Source organism: Crocodylus porosus, unplaced genomic scaffold (genome assembly GCF_001723895.1).
Source record: "Crocodylus porosus isolate Cpor-Errol unplaced genomic scaffold, CroPor_comp1, whole genome shotgun sequence".
Lineage (NCBI taxonomy): Eukaryota > Metazoa > Chordata > Crocodylia > Crocodylidae > Crocodylus > Crocodylus porosus.
This window is the reverse complement of record NW_017728931.1, coordinates 104,397,120-104,414,981: the sequence shown is the minus strand read 5'-3', so window position 1 is coordinate 104,414,981 and position 17,862 is coordinate 104,397,120. Positions and strand designations below refer to the sequence as shown.

The 17,862-nt window shown below is 44.9% G+C and overlaps 1 protein-coding gene across 1 annotated transcript in view; it reads left to right on the top strand.

Annotated features, from left to right (window-relative positions):
* The window catches only part of CADPS2 (calcium dependent secretion activator 2), a gene marked incomplete at its 5' end in the record, with an annotated part of 600,328 nt that overhangs the window by 146,114 nt on the left and 436,352 nt on the right, over nt 1–17,862 (top strand). The gene's annotated exons all lie outside the window — the stretch shown is intronic.

Sequence of the window (17,862 nt, the reverse complement as noted above, 5' to 3'; positions counted from 1 at the left end):
TGTCATTGGTGCCCACATGAATAAGGAGCATGGGGTAGTGGTCTGTGGGCCAGAGGAGCTGCAGGATCCTCTCCGCAATGTCTCGGATGCGGGCCCCCAGGAAGCAGCAGACTTCCCGGGCTAAGGGGTCGGGGCGGCATTTACTGTCCATAAATCTTCCTTTGATAGTGTCTTGTATGATGGTAGCCTCCATCTATCTCCTAGGACTTCAGATATCTACCAAGTCCCCAAAATATTGGTGGTGATGGATAAAGAAAGGTCATAAATATCTCTACTTCCTTCTTTTGGTCTTGTAGCAGGACAGAGCCCTAGGGGTGCCCGTGATGTCCCCTGGTGTCTTTGCAATGCCTGCTCTGCCCTGGCGCTCTGGATACCTTCTCTGTTTTACCCTTTCACCTGCCATGCCTTGCTGTCATGATTTTACTGGTAGAAAGGAGGCTGCCTAGGGAGAAAGGAGGTGTTCTAGATCAAATCTGTCTGAGCCACTGCTGAGGTCTTCCCAAACCATTCAGGGCACTAGTTGCCTTAACGGTTAATTTTATGGTTCCAGCCTCCCCTGCAGCTCTGCCCATGCCTTGCAGATTGTACTGGTCATCACTTAGGTGAGGCACTCTGTCCCCCAAAACCATACTAGGCCACCTCAGGCCTCAACTTCCTTGTTGGGGCTTCCACCTTTCTGCTTTCATTGGCTCCTTTGTCAAGCCTACTGCAGTGAACCTTGGTTTATTGGACACCAGCCCTTGTCTCATCCTTCTTGGCTTTGGACCTCTGGTCCTGGTCTCTTGCCCTTGGGCTTCAGGCCCCTAGCCCTGTCTCTCACCCCTCATAGGATTTGGTCTCCTGGCCCTGATTTACTCCCTCTTGGTTTATGGTCTTAGCTCCTTTAGGCTTCAGCCCTTCCCAGCTCCTTGATCCTGGCCCCTGGGAGGGCTCGAAGCAGTCGCATGCCCCTCAGGCACCACTGGGATCTCCAGCCTTCCCTGTTAAGCACAACACAGTCCTCTGGTAAACTACAACAAAAGAGTAAGCCTTCTCTCTGTAACAAAACTGTCTGTACACTCAATCTGAACATAAACATAAGCTCCTTGTCTGAACCACTAAAACTCCCTGCCACCCATACTGGATCCTGCTTCCTTACGAGCAGTAGACTTGCATCTTAAACCCTGTCCCTTCCAGTCAGGTGGTGTGCTAGCCCTGGCACAGCTGCCCCTCCTTCATTTTAATGGGCTGCTGGTCTAGCTGTTGGAGCAGTGCCCCTGCTGCCCACACAGGGCTCTGCCCTATTGTACTGTATTGTACATTCATAGCCTATAACCCCTGGCTGCCTATTCCCCCACAGCCAGCTCATCAAGGCAGTGTTTTCCCTCTACTTGGGGAATTCTCTGCCGCTGCTTTTCCCTTAAAGAATAGGGAGCTCCTGGCTCCCTGTTACAGGTCCCTTCTGCAGTTTGCTGCCTTTTCCCTTTACACGTTTGAGGACATTACTTCTGAATGAAAAAAGTAAAAATTGCTCTTGACATTCTGTAAATTGGTTGCAAAGAATACTTACAGCAAATGGATGCTTACATCAGAATAATAGTTAAATCTGTCTTTATTCTGTGGGTTTCTCTCATCCCAGACCAATGTATTCTAAGTTTTGTTCACAAACATACATGGGTATCTTTTGATCTAGCATTCTTCTGTTAGGTTAGACATTTGTTTTTTTTAACAACTTTACACTTCATTGTGCTGTACAAGTAGAATAATAGTAAGGAGTTTAACAAAAGAAAGGAAACCATACTTTTCTGTACAGTCATATAATACTATATTCTATGTTTAGTTTTCATAAATATCAGGGGAGGGTGGTGACTTTTGTTTATGTATTTTGATTGAAATTCTCTGATACCATTTTACTTTTGTGATGGAAAGCTTTACCTCTCAAATCCATACAGAGATATGGCCTGTCAAAATCTTCTAAAATTTAAACTGTCTTGGAAAAGCAGCATTTAAAAAATACGGTGAATTGATAATCTCTAAATAAACCAAGGTAGGCAGTGTATGACAGTAAGGATAAAAAAAGGTCATAAAATGCCTGGCTGTAATCCAGAAGTCAGTAATGAGAAGTGAGGTATTAAATTCATATTGATCTCTCTGGATCACATTTTATTTATATGTTCTATAACCTTAGCAGAGAACAAATTCTCATGTTCTCAGAATAACTTTTTCTGTGTCATAGATAGGGCCTGGCACTGATCACATAAATATTTCCTTTGTGATATTGTTTTGATTTACATTTCCCATCACTCTGCTTTACTGCAAAGGGGCAAACTGGGAAATCAGCTTCTTCACAAGTTTGTATTCTCTGAAGTAAGGGTTTGAATGCTGTGGAGATAGCTGTTCCCATTTCATATTCCCTTTGAAGTCTATTACCACCTCATTGAGCAGGAAACGGCTAACGTTTAGGCCTAAAGTTGCTGTTCATCTCTTTTTTTGTGGAGAAATATCTGATCTTAAAACAACATAGAAATAAATTAAATATCCAGTCTGTTAGTAAATACCAGTGCTTGGTGTATGTCTATTTAGTTAGGGATAACTACCTCATTAACAAAACTGTTCTGCTTCCTGAATGCTCTTGCCACCAGACAGTTTTTCCTAATTTCCTAGTTCAGTCTTTCCTATATTAACTTAAGCTCATTGCTTAGCTCATTGTTTTTCAATCTATATATAGTCCATTTCCTTCTCCTTACTTTATTAACCTTTAGATATTTAAATAGAACTATCATGCGCCTACTTAACACATTAAAAAGATTAAATAAATTAAGTTTCCTTAACCCATCCTACTGAATGATAAATGTCAAGTATTTATTTTGGTTGTCCCCTTTTTGAACATTTATTTTTAATTTTTCTTTCTCAGAGGAGAGAAGACAAGTAGTTAACAATGTCAGTCTGAAATCAGGCAGAAAGCAGGGCAGGGTGGTACCCTTGATACTACCTGGTACAGAGGGCTTAAGGTTTTATTGGTAACAGCCTACAAAAATCTTATGTCTGTCTGAACGGGTTATTCTCCAAGGCTAGGGACAGACACTCAAAAAGTCTGAGACTGAATTGATTCAATCTTTGCAAGTTAGTCTAATCTGGCTAGGTTGAAACAGTTTGTAACCACACAGGCTAGGAACAGATATTACACATAAACCAGTTTAAGTGATCAGGAACTGGTTTAAACCTGTAACAGAACAGATGTTCATCGCACATAAACCAGTTTGAAAATGACTGAAACTGGTTTGAGATAAACCTGGTTGAATGTATTATCAAGATTAACTGATTTGGGTCAAGCCGGTTTATGCAATGTCTGTCCCAGACCCCTTGCTGGTTTAAGTTAAATTACAGTCTCCCAGCATCCTGGCATGCTCTCTGGGCTGGGTGGAGCTCTTTGCTCCATGGTAGAGCTGTCCCCTCCCCTCTGCTCGCTGGCTGGAGCTCCAGCAGAGACTTGCAGGGTCTGCTGGCTTCCCCGTGCCCCCCTCTGCCTGCCCCCTCACCACTTGCTGCATAAGTAAGGATCCCTTCCTCCTTTCTGCCACAGCACAAACCATAGCCAGCATGCAGTATGTTAGCTAATGCTGTGTAAGCTCCAGAAAAGACTGCAGATACAGCAGGGTCTGCCTGGCTTCCCCCTGCCCTATCCCGCCCCCCCCCCCCTTGCTGCTCAAGTAGGAAATCCTTCCCTTCCTCCCATCTCCCACAGCAGAGATCCTAGTCATGTAGTATGCTAGATAATGCCAAGAGGTGTCTGTGTGTGTGTGTCTCTCTCTCTCTGGGGCAGGCAGACAGAATAGTGACTGCTTAGAGCTGTTTGGAGCTGATCAACAGGTCAGCCAGTAAGCTGTTTAGAAGTTTGCAGTAATGGAGAGAAGCCATTGTTTTGCTAATTGACTGATGAAGACTGTTATCACTATCAGCCTCCAGCTAGCTTACTTGCTTTCCTGTCAGTTTGCTGCATACAATAAGACAAAGGAGGTAGGGTGATTGGAAAGCTCTGTTTCATCAACAGATGCATGCACTGCACCCCCCCACCTCAGAGTGCTCGCCTGGGGCTGGGGGCTGGTAACACTCCTGCCCCTTGAGCAGCCAGTGGGGAAAAGCCTGAGACAATGCAGGGAGACCTCCCTAATGAGAGAGTTTGGCCCAGGCTTGGCATGTCTGCATCAGCTCAGCTCCCTGCAGAAGGGAAGGGAGGGCTGCTCTAGAGCCCCTTGACTTCTAGCCTTAGCCACTGCAGGCATGTGCCTGAATTTCCTCCATCCAAAAAGAATGTCCCGTTTCAACCCAGTTCAGCCTAGCCAGGTTAGACTAACCAGCAAAGATTGAATCAGTTCAGGCTCAGGCTTTTTAAATATATGTCCCTAGTCACAGATATCCACTCTGAACTGAGGAAATGCAGGCAAATGCCTGCAGTGGCTCAGGCTTGAAGCCCAGGGGTGCTAGCCCTTCCTTCCCTTTTACAGTACTGAGCTGGGGTGGGAGCATGGCCAGGGCTTGGCAAAACGCTCTAATTAGAGGGAGCCAGCAGGGAGTTACACAGCATTTACTTAAATAGCAGGGAGTTGCAGAGTGTTTATCAGCCCATTAGCAAAACAAAAGCCTCTCTCACTTCAAGCTCTTCTTAAACACCTTTTTCCAAAGAAGGAATGAGGTATAACCAGCTACCTGTCATTTAGCATTAAAAAAAGCCACTGTCCTGTCTGCTTTACACAGACACCTCTCAGCATTAGCTAGCATACCCCTTGCTGGCTGTGGTCTGTGCTGTGGGAGAGAGGAGGGAGGGATCTCTGCTTGAGCAGTGAGTGGTGAGGTGGGGATGGGGCAGGGGGAAGCCAGGCAGATGCTGCTATGCCTGCAGTCTCTTCTGGAGTGCCAGTCAGGGAGCAAAGGGGTAGGGCCAGCTCTACTGTGGAGCTGAGAGCCCCACCCAGGGCTGCAAAGCATCTGGGATGCTGGGGGACTCTGGTTTAAGTTAAATCAGGGTCTGGGACAGGCATTGCATAAACTAATTTGAGCCAAATCAGTTAAGTCTGATATTACATTCAACCAGGTTTACCTCAAACTGGTTTCAGCCATTTTCAAACTGGTTTATGTGCACTGAATTTATGTTCTGTTATAGGTTTAAACCAGTTTCTGACCACTTGAATTGGTTTATGTGTAATTGTGAGAGAGAGAAGGAGCCAGCAGGCTCCAGGGCTCCCGGGCTAAGCAGAGGGTCAGCAGCCCCAGGTCCGCAGCCCCAAGGAGCCCGGCAGAAATTCCCCTTACCCGGGTGTGTTGGGAAGGGAGGGGTCGATATTTCCCCTGCCAGTATAAAGAAGAGTCTGGGACCGGAAAGCGGCAACAACGCAGAACTGGAAAGAGGAGGAGGAGGAGGTGGAGCAGGCCAGCACGCTGCAGGGAACGCTGAAGGCAAGTTGAGCACTGGTAGGAACCTCTAGCAGAGAGCAAAACCCCAGCGGGGTTTTGGAACCCAGTTTACTGGCCCCTGCGGGAGTAGAACTGTTTGTTTACCAGCAGGAGCTGGCTGAGCCCCGGGAGAAGGGTACCGTAATAACCCTAATAGAGGGCCACTATTGACTTTGGGGTACTGTAGTCCCTGTAATAGGGGCACAGTCCAATAGCGAACTTAAGCTGTTAAAAAGGAATCTCGTCAAGCCCTACAAAGGGGCTCTAAGAGCCAACAAAGGGGTGCTTGACCCTTCGAAGGTCAAGTTTGAGTTGGAGGGTGGCTGCAGACAGCTGGAGCAGCTACACAGACCAGGAGAGCCGTCTTGGTTGTCGTGTTTGCTTTGATTGACCTTTCTTTTGTTGATTATCTAGGAGGAGCTAAGGATACGTGGCCAGACCAGCCGGGTGGCCACCACCCGGTGGAACGGGCAACTGTATAGGGGTGGCGGAGCCCTCAGAAGTTCGGGACGTCACGAGACGCCGGGGAGACTCATAATTGGACTACATGTGAAGGCATCTGAACCAACTCCATTAATATCAAGTCGTGGCAGGAAAAGCATACGCATGTGAGACCCCAGTTATAGCTGATGACACCCTAGGCAAGTGGCAGGCGGTGTCTGTTAGGTCCACAGGGGACGGTGATCCCCGACAGTAATTTCTGTCCCTAGCCTAAAGGTACAGATATACTTCCAGGGTATGGGTAGGCAGAGAGGGCTTATCAAGCTTAAGGGTTGAATCAAAATTACTGGGGCCTGGTAGAGACCCAGTGCTGATCTAAATGGGCTAAGGCGAACTCTAAAGCAGGGGTGGGCAATTATTTCAGGTGAAGGGTTTTGGCAAGCCATCAGAGGCCATGTGACAGGCAGCCAAGGGCAGATCAATATTAATTTTCTAAATTTTTTAGGGGCCCTGCGGGCCAGGTAGAATGGCCTGGCAGGCTGCATGCAGCCCACAGGTCACATTTTGCCCACTCCTGGTCTAAAGCCTGTGAGCAGCTTCCCTTATTCAATCTGCAGTAAAAACAGGGTGTGGCAGAGGAAATCTGCTTTCTCAAATAATGAGCATCCTTTTTAGACTGTGTTTAAACACTCATAGCAAATAATGCATTATTGTACTTGAATCTACTGTATAATGGTATCTGCATTTTCTTCCAGATCATAGAATTATAAATACTTCTAATGGAAAATTGGGATTTACTTTGTAATGGATCTCTTTGCCTCTGCCATTTCTTCAAATATAACCACTAATGTATATTTTCCTGGTGGGTAAAATATTATCTTCTTCCTCTGAGCATAGGGAATTACCCAAAACATATTTTTTGTTTAATGTTATCTTGACAGTTGCAGGTTCTCCTTTTTGATGGTTTTCACAAACCCCTTCTTTAGCTCCAGGCATTCCAGAATACTGTGGCAGAAATAGCATGCCAGATTTCATGAAGTACTTTATTACTGTCCCCAGTTTCCATTATTTTCACAAGTATATCTAGATCTGGTTCAACTTGTCTACCTTTGTGGACTCTTTTGAGATTTGGTCAATAACTATATTTTAAAATATTTTACATTTTTTTTTCCCCTGATATAATTGTCTACTTCCACATTTTTATGTTGTTTCAGCTAGCAGGGGGTGTGAACAGACATAACAATCAAATGTTTCCAAGTTAAATGCACTTGGAAACACTTAAAAAAGGAGCTGTTAGATGGGAGGCATGTGTCTCAGTGATGTTCCATGGGTTTTAATACAGTCGCCATACATCCAGGTTTTCCCAGACATATGACCTCTTTGGATCCCCTGATCTCTGTGTGGGCAGTTTTTAAAAATATGATCAAATGTCTTGGAGTTTGGTCAGCTCAGTTGTGTGTGTGTGTGTGGGGGGGGGGGGGCAGGGGGAGAGTGCCTGCTGAGAGAAGCTGTCCAGGCACTGGGGCTGCAGCAGGGTGGGGGAGGTGGTGAATTGGGTGGAGGGACCCTTCAAGGGCAGTAGGGAGCTGGGTGCCTCCTGCCCAGCCCCCTGCAGTGAAGATGTCGTCAGGGTCCTACTGAGTTCAGTTTGCCTTCTCTGCTGGTCCAGAGAAATTAATTCCAGGGTCCTAGCACCAGCTATTTTATATCTGTTCATCTTGCAGGAGCATCTGATCACAATGCAGTGTGGGACTGCAACTTGTGGAGGGGGCAGGGTTGTAGGCAGCAGCCCACTGTGGGGAAAATAGGTTGCAGGGGTGGGGCAGCTGGAAGGTGGAGGAAGCAGGGGCCTATGGCTTGGAAGTGAGGGGTGGAGGGGAAGGCAGGGGACTGTGGGTCAGGCGTGCAGGGTAGGGGCTGCAGGTGTGGAGTGAGGGGCACCAGCATGGCCCAGGGGGCAGGATACTGCGGGTTGGGAGTGAGGGGCACTGGCAGTGCCAGGGGTTTCTGTATCGAGAGTGAGGGGCAGCAGCAGGGCTGGCGGGGCAGAGGAGCGCTGTGTCTTGGGAGCAAGGGGCAATGGAATGGGCAGGGCCAGGGCACTGGCATATCACTGCCCCTCCCAATCATATACACCCCCATGCACCCCTATGTATGTGACACGTGTCCTCTTTTTTGTAATTGGAAATATGGTAACCCTAGTTTTTAAAATGCTGCAGTATCTTCCAGTGTCAGCCAAAAAATGTTAGAGGAGAATACAATGATTGACAATTCTGCTCTCTACTCTTCCGCTTCTTCCTTCCCCTCTTTCCACCACAGGACAGGAGGGGAGAGTAGAGAGCCTGGAGCTGAGAGGTGAGTAGAAGGAGGGGGCGCAGCAGGGGCTACTTGGCCCCATTACTAGTAAAGTAATAATCCAGCCCCAACTCTCCTCTCCCCTCTCTGCTGGTCTGAGAAGGTTGAGGGGCGTTGGCTGGAGGGCCTGTCTCTGGTAGCGGCAGGGGCCGGGGAGACGGATAACCCCAGCTCTAGGTTTGGAAATGGGTAGACTTGGGGGGCGGGAATAAGATGCCATTGAAGAGCTTGTAATACCATGGGACCCAGAGCAAGATGGACAGTTGGTATTCCAAGACGTATATTTTGTAGTGCTTCAGCTGCTTTTGGAATATTTCGGAGGGCTTGTATGTTTGTACAGCCGGCCCTTTGAAACATTTCTGAAATGTTGCAATTGTTATGTCTGTGCTCACCAAGAATGTACTGTGGTATACACAAAACAATAAAATACTATGGAAATACACTGACTGTACACAGTTTCCATACTGTTTGTCCTGTCTTCTGTTTTTTTTATTTTAGTGTAATAGTGTGACTATTCCTCACTAAGAGCAACCCATACTCTTACCTTCAAGTCTCAGTGTTTACTAGATTTGGGGAAGTAGCCTGAAAAAAGGACTAACCAGCCTTGTTCTGTTTTGTTTAAGGCAAAGTAAGTATGTCCATACTTGCTTATGGTCAGCTGCTCTTGAATTTTCTTTGTTTTGGCTACTAAACAAATATTTTTAACTGAACATAATTAAAAACTCTTATTTTGTTGGAGTAGTGTGTGTGTTTGTGGGGGGGGGAGTGAGGTGTCTGAGATTACACCTTTCAAACTCCTGTGCCAAATGATATTTTTGGCATAACTTAAAAAGAAGGAAAATTCAAACATGCACTACTACACTGTTTTCATGAATAAAGGTTTGAAGTGATTATCTTAATCAATTAGGTCTCACCATAACAGCATTTCCTTATGCAGAAACTGTTCTGTGCTCTGATAATTTAAACGATTTTCCTTGCATATTAAATTGTATGCTTTTCTAAACTCAGAAGTTAATATCTGAAGTTTATTCTTTGGGGTACAAGTGAAGGTTTAATTAAATATGGAAACCTTAGCTTTAGAATTAATTTCTTCTCTGTTGCTGAAACAAAGCTATTTTGCTGACACAATCCTTCTCTCTGTACCTTTTATTTTACTTGTGTTGAGGGGAAGCAGAAATGACACAAAATGCAAACAACTCTCTTGTGCTTACTAGTTTCTTGTTCTAACAAGTATAAACATGCTCAACTGTGAAAAGACAAAAAGTAGAGAAACCCCAGGGTCTGACTAACTCAAATATTCTACTTAGATTCATCCATCTAACTGCAGTGAATATTCTTTGGATGAGAAAAATTGTGAATGTGAGGCTTTAAATCTCTTATACCCTTAATTGTTGCTGTTACCTTCCACTACCCTGCTGCCCCATGCTTCAATATTTTACTGTCAGAAAGGGATTATAATTAAATTAATTAAAATGGCTTGTTTTCATTTCTATTTCCTTTTAATTCCATCTTGTTCCTTGTTTATGTATCCTCTAAATAGTTCTAGTCTTCCTCCATGGCCCTTGTTCCTTAAGGGGAAATAATCTCCTCTAATATTGGGTATCTTGAGACATATAGTGAGGTCTTACCATTTCTCCAGATTTACACAGTTAATTTTATATCTCCATTTCCATCGTTTCCTACCTAGTAGGGAACAACTGGTAGTTAGTAAGGAAAAAACCACAGAAGCTCCCTTTGAAGTGAAGAGCATATTAAGCAGTCCTATAAAAATGTAATTGTCTAAAAAAATTGATATAATGGGGACTCTTTGTTGGCAGGATAGGGGGAAGAGATCACCAGCATCTATGAAGAGATGAACGAAGAACTAAAAAATGCCCCTGCCTACACTGTTATTGGATTCTTTTTTGATTGCCTGTCAATGTGGATGCCATTAGGTATGGTGTACATGTGCCTCAAACGCAAGGCTTTATGCTTCTTGGTACCAGTGTCCAGGGCAGAAAAATCATCTTAGGACCTCCCTTTGCCCCCCAGTAAGGACAGAAATGATGGTGTAGCTGTTTGTACTTGCCCACTTGACAGTGAAATGCAACTGGAAGCTATTCACATTTCTGTATTTCTGAAAGCTTAAAACCAGTCTTCTAGATTGAAGTGCTCAACCTCCAGCTTATGGGCCGTATCCAGCCCTCCGCACAAAGTCATCAGGTCCATGGGGGCATCACAGGTAGGTCATGAGCCCTGCTGGCTGTGGCTCTGCACTGGATTGGAGACACAGGGCAGTACAGGACCTGATTCTTATGTGTAGGGGCAGTGCAGGGCTCTCAGAGAATGAGTGTCAGGCAATCTGGGAGGCCTGCAGGAGTGTCCCCAGTCTGCTGGCCTGGGTCAGTGCAGGCATCCTTATTAACTCGCCCTCCCTCCTGCTGCTGCGCTGATGGGAGAATGTGTATTCTGTTCTTTCCTGATCTATTTTTTATAGCTTGGAGAAACCTGAGAAGGTTTGACTGATTCTACCTCGGGCTTTTTTAATGATCTGTACTTAGCCTACATACCCAGGTAGGGAAGGCAAGCAGGTATGACCATGAATGAGTGCCCAGGAAAAGCAGGGTGGATGGGGGGAACAGGGTAAGGGGAGCTGTAGCAGGCCTACCTCTGTTCCCACCAGGGTGTGCCCTGGGACTGGTCTTTAGAGGACTGCTGTCCAGGGGCTACCAGGGGAAACGGAGAGAGATGCAGCAGCCCACCATTGTCCTTCTTCTTGGGTACCCCAGACCAGTGTTTCTTAACCTGTCTAGACCCAAGGCACCCCTTAGAAATTCCAGCTCTTATTTCTTTGCTCTGTTTTTCTTGACTAAGCAAAATTAATAGAGCAGTTTTTCTGTTGCAAAGAATTAAAAAAAAAATCACAAAAAGTCAGTATGTTTTTAATACTTTGGAGTTCTGTTTGAAATCTCTGGGTTTCGTTTGTGAATCAGTTTGCACAGTGCTTTTCAGCAGTCCTTCACAGTTGAGGATGATTGTCTTCCATGATTGTCTTATCTGCGTGTCTGAAGATGGCTGATAAGGCCTATGTGGGATGGACAGACTGTATTGCAGCTCATAAATACGTTTCCATGTGCACTGGGTGGTGCTGAATTCTTGATTTGGTCCAGGAAAAGTTTTCTTTTTGGACATCCAGATTACATAAGCAGCCCAATGCAGTTGATGTCTGGTGATCTTTGCCTCAGTGCTTGTGGTGTTTGCTTGCAGGAGGATGCTAATAGTGGTCTGTCTGTCTGTCTTCCCACTGGGTTTAAAGGATCTTCCACAGGCAGCAATGCCTGCTAGCAACTTTAGATGTCTCCCGTACATTGTCCATGTTTCAGCTCTGTACAGCAAGGTGGGGATCACAACTGCTTGACAAGCCATGAGCTTGGTTTCAGATCTGATGTCAAGATCTTCAAATACCCATTTCTTCAGGTGTTTAAAGGCTGCACTTGCAGATTTGAGGCAGTGTTGGATTCCTTCATGTATGTCAGTCTTCTGCAAGAGATGGCTTCTGAGGTCCAAGAAATACTCAGTATTCTCCAGTCTCACTGTGGATCTGGATTACTGGAGCTGGGGACTGTTCATTAGACATTTGTTGGTGGAGGACCTTAGTTTTCTGAATGTTAAGCAGCAGTCCCATTTTCTTTTATGTCTTGGTAAAGACGCTGACAATTGCCTGAAATTCTGCTTCCATGTGAGCACACACTTCAGCTCGAAGATTGAGGTCGTGGTGGTGCTGGTTTTGGCTCAGAGTTGGCTGAGGTTAAACAGCTTACCATCCATTCAGCAGTTTAGCTCCACTCCGGCTGGAAGCTTGTTGGTGGCCAGATGTAACACTGCAGCGAGGAATGTTGAGAAGAGTGTTGGAGTGATGATACACCACTGCTTAACTCCCTTTACAACCTCGAATGGATCTGTGATAGATCAATTACTGAGAGCTACTGCTTATATATTGTCATGGAGTAGGCAGAGAATGGTGACATTTTGGTGGGTACTTCAGAAGGATCCTCCATACAACTTCTTGGCTGATAGTGGAAGTTTATGTGAAGTCTAAAAAGACTATGTAGAAAGGCTTATGTTATTCCCAGCATTTCTCCTGCAGCTGGTGAGGTGTGAAGATCATATCAGTTGTGCTTCTTGATGCCCTAAACCCACACTGAGATTCTGGGAGGAGCTTTTCATCAGGTGGAAGGAGTCAGTTCAGCAGGGTTCTTGCAATCTTTTCAGTGGTGGACAGCAAGGTGATCCCTCTGACACCTCATGGCCATGGTATCTCAAGTCAGCCCAGGGTTTCAAGTCACACTTGACAGGATCTCAAGTTAGCCCACTAGCCTGGTTAAGAATCAGCATCTCAGGCTGACCCTCAGTGAATCATCATCCTCTGTGGTCTACTCCTTGCTGCACTGTGACTCCTGCTTCTTCATGCCATGCAAGCAGGAGCCTTATGCCAATCTGTCCTCATCTCCCTGCTACTCTCCCTATCTTCTCTATGGGCCATGAAAGCCCAATTTTCCTTTTTTTGGGGGGTGCATCTTAAACATTGGAAAATATGTCTAAAAATAATGAGAAATGTTCCCCCATCACCACTTTTTATGCCCTGTCAGTAGGAAACTTCAAATAGAAGTGTATTAAGAAAAAGCTCTGTTTGTGTTGAGGTTAATGATAAAGAAAATATTTTCAAAATGTTTTGCAACCAATTAGTGCATTTATTAGAGAGGCAGTTTTAGTCTGCAGATTAGCCTTAATTAAAATAAATGTTAATGCACTGTTAACAACAACATTTAACTATGTCAAGTTAGGAAAGGCAAATGATTAGCTGTTAACTTGTCCATGTTGCTGTTGTTAAGACAGCACTCTCTTCACAAAATAAGTTGTAACAAAGGAATTGGTAGTTGTTTTGAAGGAGAGAAATTCAGTTTGTCAGTGGACTGCCAATGGGTGGTATAATCTGATGCAGTTATACAACTTTACTGTTTGTGGAATCATTTGTGCTAAAGGAATAACTTCATTAGTTCATATAAAGAATGGGGGTGGGGAGAAGCTGGAGCTAATGCATTTACTCCATTGCTCTGTTTGAGAAAGTGCTCAGGGCTATGTCCTGGACTCCTCTGTTTAAGTTACACCAGTAGCATGGCACCTGAAGATAGTCATGTTAAGTGTTCCTCTTTTGATGTTCCTTTAAAGCCTTAAAAAACTGTGGAGAAAACCGTATTGATCCTGCAGTGTATGAAATACCCTCTACACCAGTTGAAGTCAGTAAGAAATGAGGTCTCTGTCTCAGAATCAGGTCAAGTGAGAAGGCCATTAAAAACCTGTTAAAATTTAATTTCTAATATCTAAACAATGGGCTGAGCAGGCACAGAGGAAAAACAAGGAGATGACAAAGTGGAAGGAGAATTGTACATGCTCCCATGATTAAAACACATCACAAAAGCAGTTCAAAATAACTCCTCTTCACAAGAGAGTCCTTATTTAAACCTAAAATAGAAACTACTGAATGTTTTGTTCTTAGGTCAGTTAGTCTGTGTGGAGGAGTTGCCAGACCTGCAGTTTGCTCTCTTCTGAAAATGTGGAGTTTATCTTCAGAAAGTCCACATAGTTAAAACATCCTTGCACTGTCCAGCTGACAGTACACCTAATTGCCACTTCTGAAGCTCAGTGCTTACCTATAGCAGACATCTGTGAATTTGTCCTACCTCCATAATCCTATGGCCAGGTAGAAACAAGCTGTAGAAATATTCTTTCTATTGCTACTTCAGTTCTACACCATACAAATTGTTCTAGATTGCAGTCTTCTTTTTGTAGCTACAGAGAGAAATGTAAGAGAAGGGAAAACACCTTAAGAAGGCACCTTTAAACAAATGTTGATCTTGTAGCTACTACAGGATTTAACAGTATTACTGGCATATCTCTGTAGGCAATATAATTGTGCTGTCACTCTCAACTTGATATGCCATCTAATTTTTTTTAATGTCCACTATAAATAAGTGCAGTTCTCTTTCCTTTTCTCATTTTTCCAAAATGTGGCAGTGATAGTATAGGAACAGAGGATTGAGTGTATGGCATAAAGACTATATATCTGCTCACAGGAAATTCTGTGTTGGGATTTTCTGTTTACACAGGCTACCTTCTCCTATTTATACAAGTTAGGTTAAAATCAGGGTTTTTCTAGCTGTTAAACCAAGCATATCCTAGAGGTGCACTGATATATGGGACCCATATATAAGATTGGCACCAATATAAGGAAAATAGACTGTATCGGCAATCGGCTTTTTTAGGCTAATGTGGCCGATAATGCTACCGATAAACGCCCTGTGCATGCATGCAGCTGTAGCACAGCATGCAGGCAGCCAGGAGTGCAGCCCAGCAGTGTGGAGAGCATCTAGGTCTGGCTGTTAAGTCTGTTGTGAGGGAAGGGGCCTGGGGGGCACAGATCGAGGCCCCAGGGGTGAGAAAGGGAGTGGGGCTGGGGCAGCACTGCACAGCCCTGTTGGGTGTAGGACAGAGCCATGAGTGGATTGCCCAGGGAGTATGGGGTGGGGGTGGGGCGGCAGCTCCTGCTACTTTGCAGAACTCCATGCTGCTATGCAGGCATGGGGGGAGCGTGTACCCCCAGAACTGGACACAGGGCAAGGGTAGGTTGAAGCTGTTAGCTGGGGCCGGGACAGTGCCAGGCTCATCCTGGCGGTGCGGGGGGGCAGGCAGGAGTTGGGCCAGGGCTATGCTGCAGGCTGGGTCTGAGGTGGCTCTGAGCTTTCCTGGTGGGGGGTTGAGCCGAGCTGTGCAAGAGGCAGGCAGCGGTGGTGCTGGGAGGGGGCCTACGGTCAATTTGGGGGGGCTGCAGCCCCCCCATATCTCCCTCCCAGCACCCACTGCTGCTCATCCTTTGCGCAGCCCAGCCCAAATCCCTGCCTGGAAAAGTTCAGCGCCACCCTGGCCCCAGCTTGCAGTGGCAACCTACGCTCGTTCCATGTGCTAGCACCCCCCATGCCCTCCTAGGGTGCATGCAACAGCAGGAGCTGCCCCCTCCCCCACACTATGCACACCCCAAATGAGCCACCCCTGGCTCTTTCCCCTGCTCCGCTCTGGTTGTGTAGCACCTGCCTCTGCTGCACCCCACTCCCTCCCCCACTTCTGGGGCCTCAATCTGCAACCCTCCTTGCCTTTTTTCCCCCTTGCCCCTTCCTTACCAACAGACTTACCAGCTGAATGCCACTCTCCATGCTGGCCGGCTGCATATCTGATCAGTATCGGCCATGTGGCTCCTTAAACATTGGCCCCTAGCATATACTGAAAAATGGAGTATTAGAACCATTTTCTGGTGTTCCCTTATTCGAAATAAATTTTTAGAACAGCTTTATAGAATAATATATGGAACTACTGGGAATAATAGCAGCTTAAGGTTCATGTTTTAGATGAAAAATGATATTGCTACTTTTTTCCGATTTGTGAATCAGAATTTATATGCAAAATACATGCTGTATAACAGATGACTACTGAATTTAAATGTCACAAAGGAAGCCTTTTTGAAGGTAGCATACAGCACTTAAACTCTGCTGATGGCAACCCTTAATATTTGTTTCCTTGAATTTGCATAAGTAATTGACATCTCATTAAAAAGACTGAAAACTGTGTGCCAAAAAAAGGCTTAGTGTAACTGAGGGACAGTTTTCTTACACCATTTGCATAATAACCTACAGCAATTTCAGCCATATTAAAAATTGTACCTTAGCAAGTAAATTGAGTGTCCTGCAAGCGGTCCGTTCCAGTAACTCTATTGTATTTCTCGGTTACATCATTTGCTTGAAACAAAACTTGCTTCTGTCCTACACTTTGCATAGCTTAGAGTTTTATAGTAGCAGAAATAGTAAATCTTAGAATTTAAAGAATGTCACAACTGTTTAAATATAATTTCTGGTTCCTGTTCTGAGGTTTGTCACTTTTCTGGGGAACTTGTTGTACAGTTTAACTAGCAGAACTGTATGCACATAAGGATTGGGAGGCCGGGAGTTATCGCTAATGGATGCTGCCAGATGTGTCGTAAGCTTGATAGCTGGTCCAAGTCTCTTGTTTCCAATGAAGTAATGCTCAAGGTATTCAACATCACTCAATAAGGCCTCTGTGGTTAATTATGGAATAGTGAGGAAAGGTTCTGGGAGGTAATTGGCCAGAAATATATTGGCCTTATCAGAGACTGATAGTGGAGTAACTGGTTATATAAAACAGAGGGGAATATACCTGGATCAAGGGCAAAGACATGACAGGGAAAGTATCTAATGGTTACATTAGAAGAAAGATGGTTTTAAGCTTGCATACTTGGACAAATGTAGGTATATAATATAATAATACAGTTAGCCATAAGAAGGATGAGAGTGCTACAGAAAGTCAACTTCATTGCTACAAAGCAGATCCAGGATATTTAAAAAGGGGGTGCAAGAGCAGCAACTTGTGCTGAAGACTTTTTTGAGTCCACAAATCAGGCAAGAGCTACACCAGCCCCAGCTCTTTGGCACCCCCTCTGCTTTCTTTAATGCTCAGTGACACCTCCCATCCTTTCTTCTCCCATTCCCTCTCCTACCTCTACTTACACCTCTGGATGCAAGGAGAGGCCTGCTCACTGCTGTTCTGGCTGCCTAACAGCTCCTGCCCTGCACTAAGCCATTCTTGGTAACCATGTAAGCACCCTTAAGGAGAAAGCCTTAATTTGGAGGAATGGTTGATTTGGCTTAATTGGTGAGTTACATATTGATAGCATATGGGATTTAGCAATTGGCTAATGTTCTTTATGTGATTTTTAAATAACTTCTGGCCTTACACATGGGCACATTGTGTTGCTTATAATATAAATCCATTTTCTCCTCCACCACGCTGTCCCCTTTGGACTAGTCATTCTTTTTTTATTCTATGCCATTTCTTTACCTGATTCTGCTATATTCTTCCTATATGAAGACTAAACTTCATGCTATATTTAGTTGTTTTTCTAGCCCTTTCACCTGGTCATACAGGATTTTCATCAAATCATACCTGATGAATACATAGCTTGCATTGGGAACCCGCTCAGGGATGATCTACATTCCATAGCTTCCATATTCAGCCATAGTTGCGGTCTTCCCCTCAGTGTCATAGTTGCCATGTATTTCATGATCAAAGAAATAAAATATCCACTCTACACAGAAAACACAGCACAAGCTCTTCTGTTTTCTGCTTTGTTTTCTCGATACACTGGTCACTGGCTTTTAAAACTTGAAATGGCCTTGTTCCCTACTTCGGCTCAGCTGTGATTACAGGCAGGAGTGAGGCCCTGAGCAGCAAAATTCTGTCACCCCCACAGTACCTCCTCCCATAGATCCCACAAATTGCAGACTAGTGCCAGAACACTAGCCCCACACTCAAGTTCATGGATCCTGGGTGAACAGCAAAATATTTTTTTTCTCACAAGGGCAAGTCCTGCTCCTATAGACTAGTTTGCTTTCTCTGCTGATGGCTAGTTCCTCTACAAATTGGAAGTCTACCAGTCATAGTGGTAGTTTCTAGGGTCGGAAGGGACCTGAGTAGATCATCTAGTCCGACCCCCTGCTGTGGCAGGAAAGAGTACTGGGGTCAAATGACCCC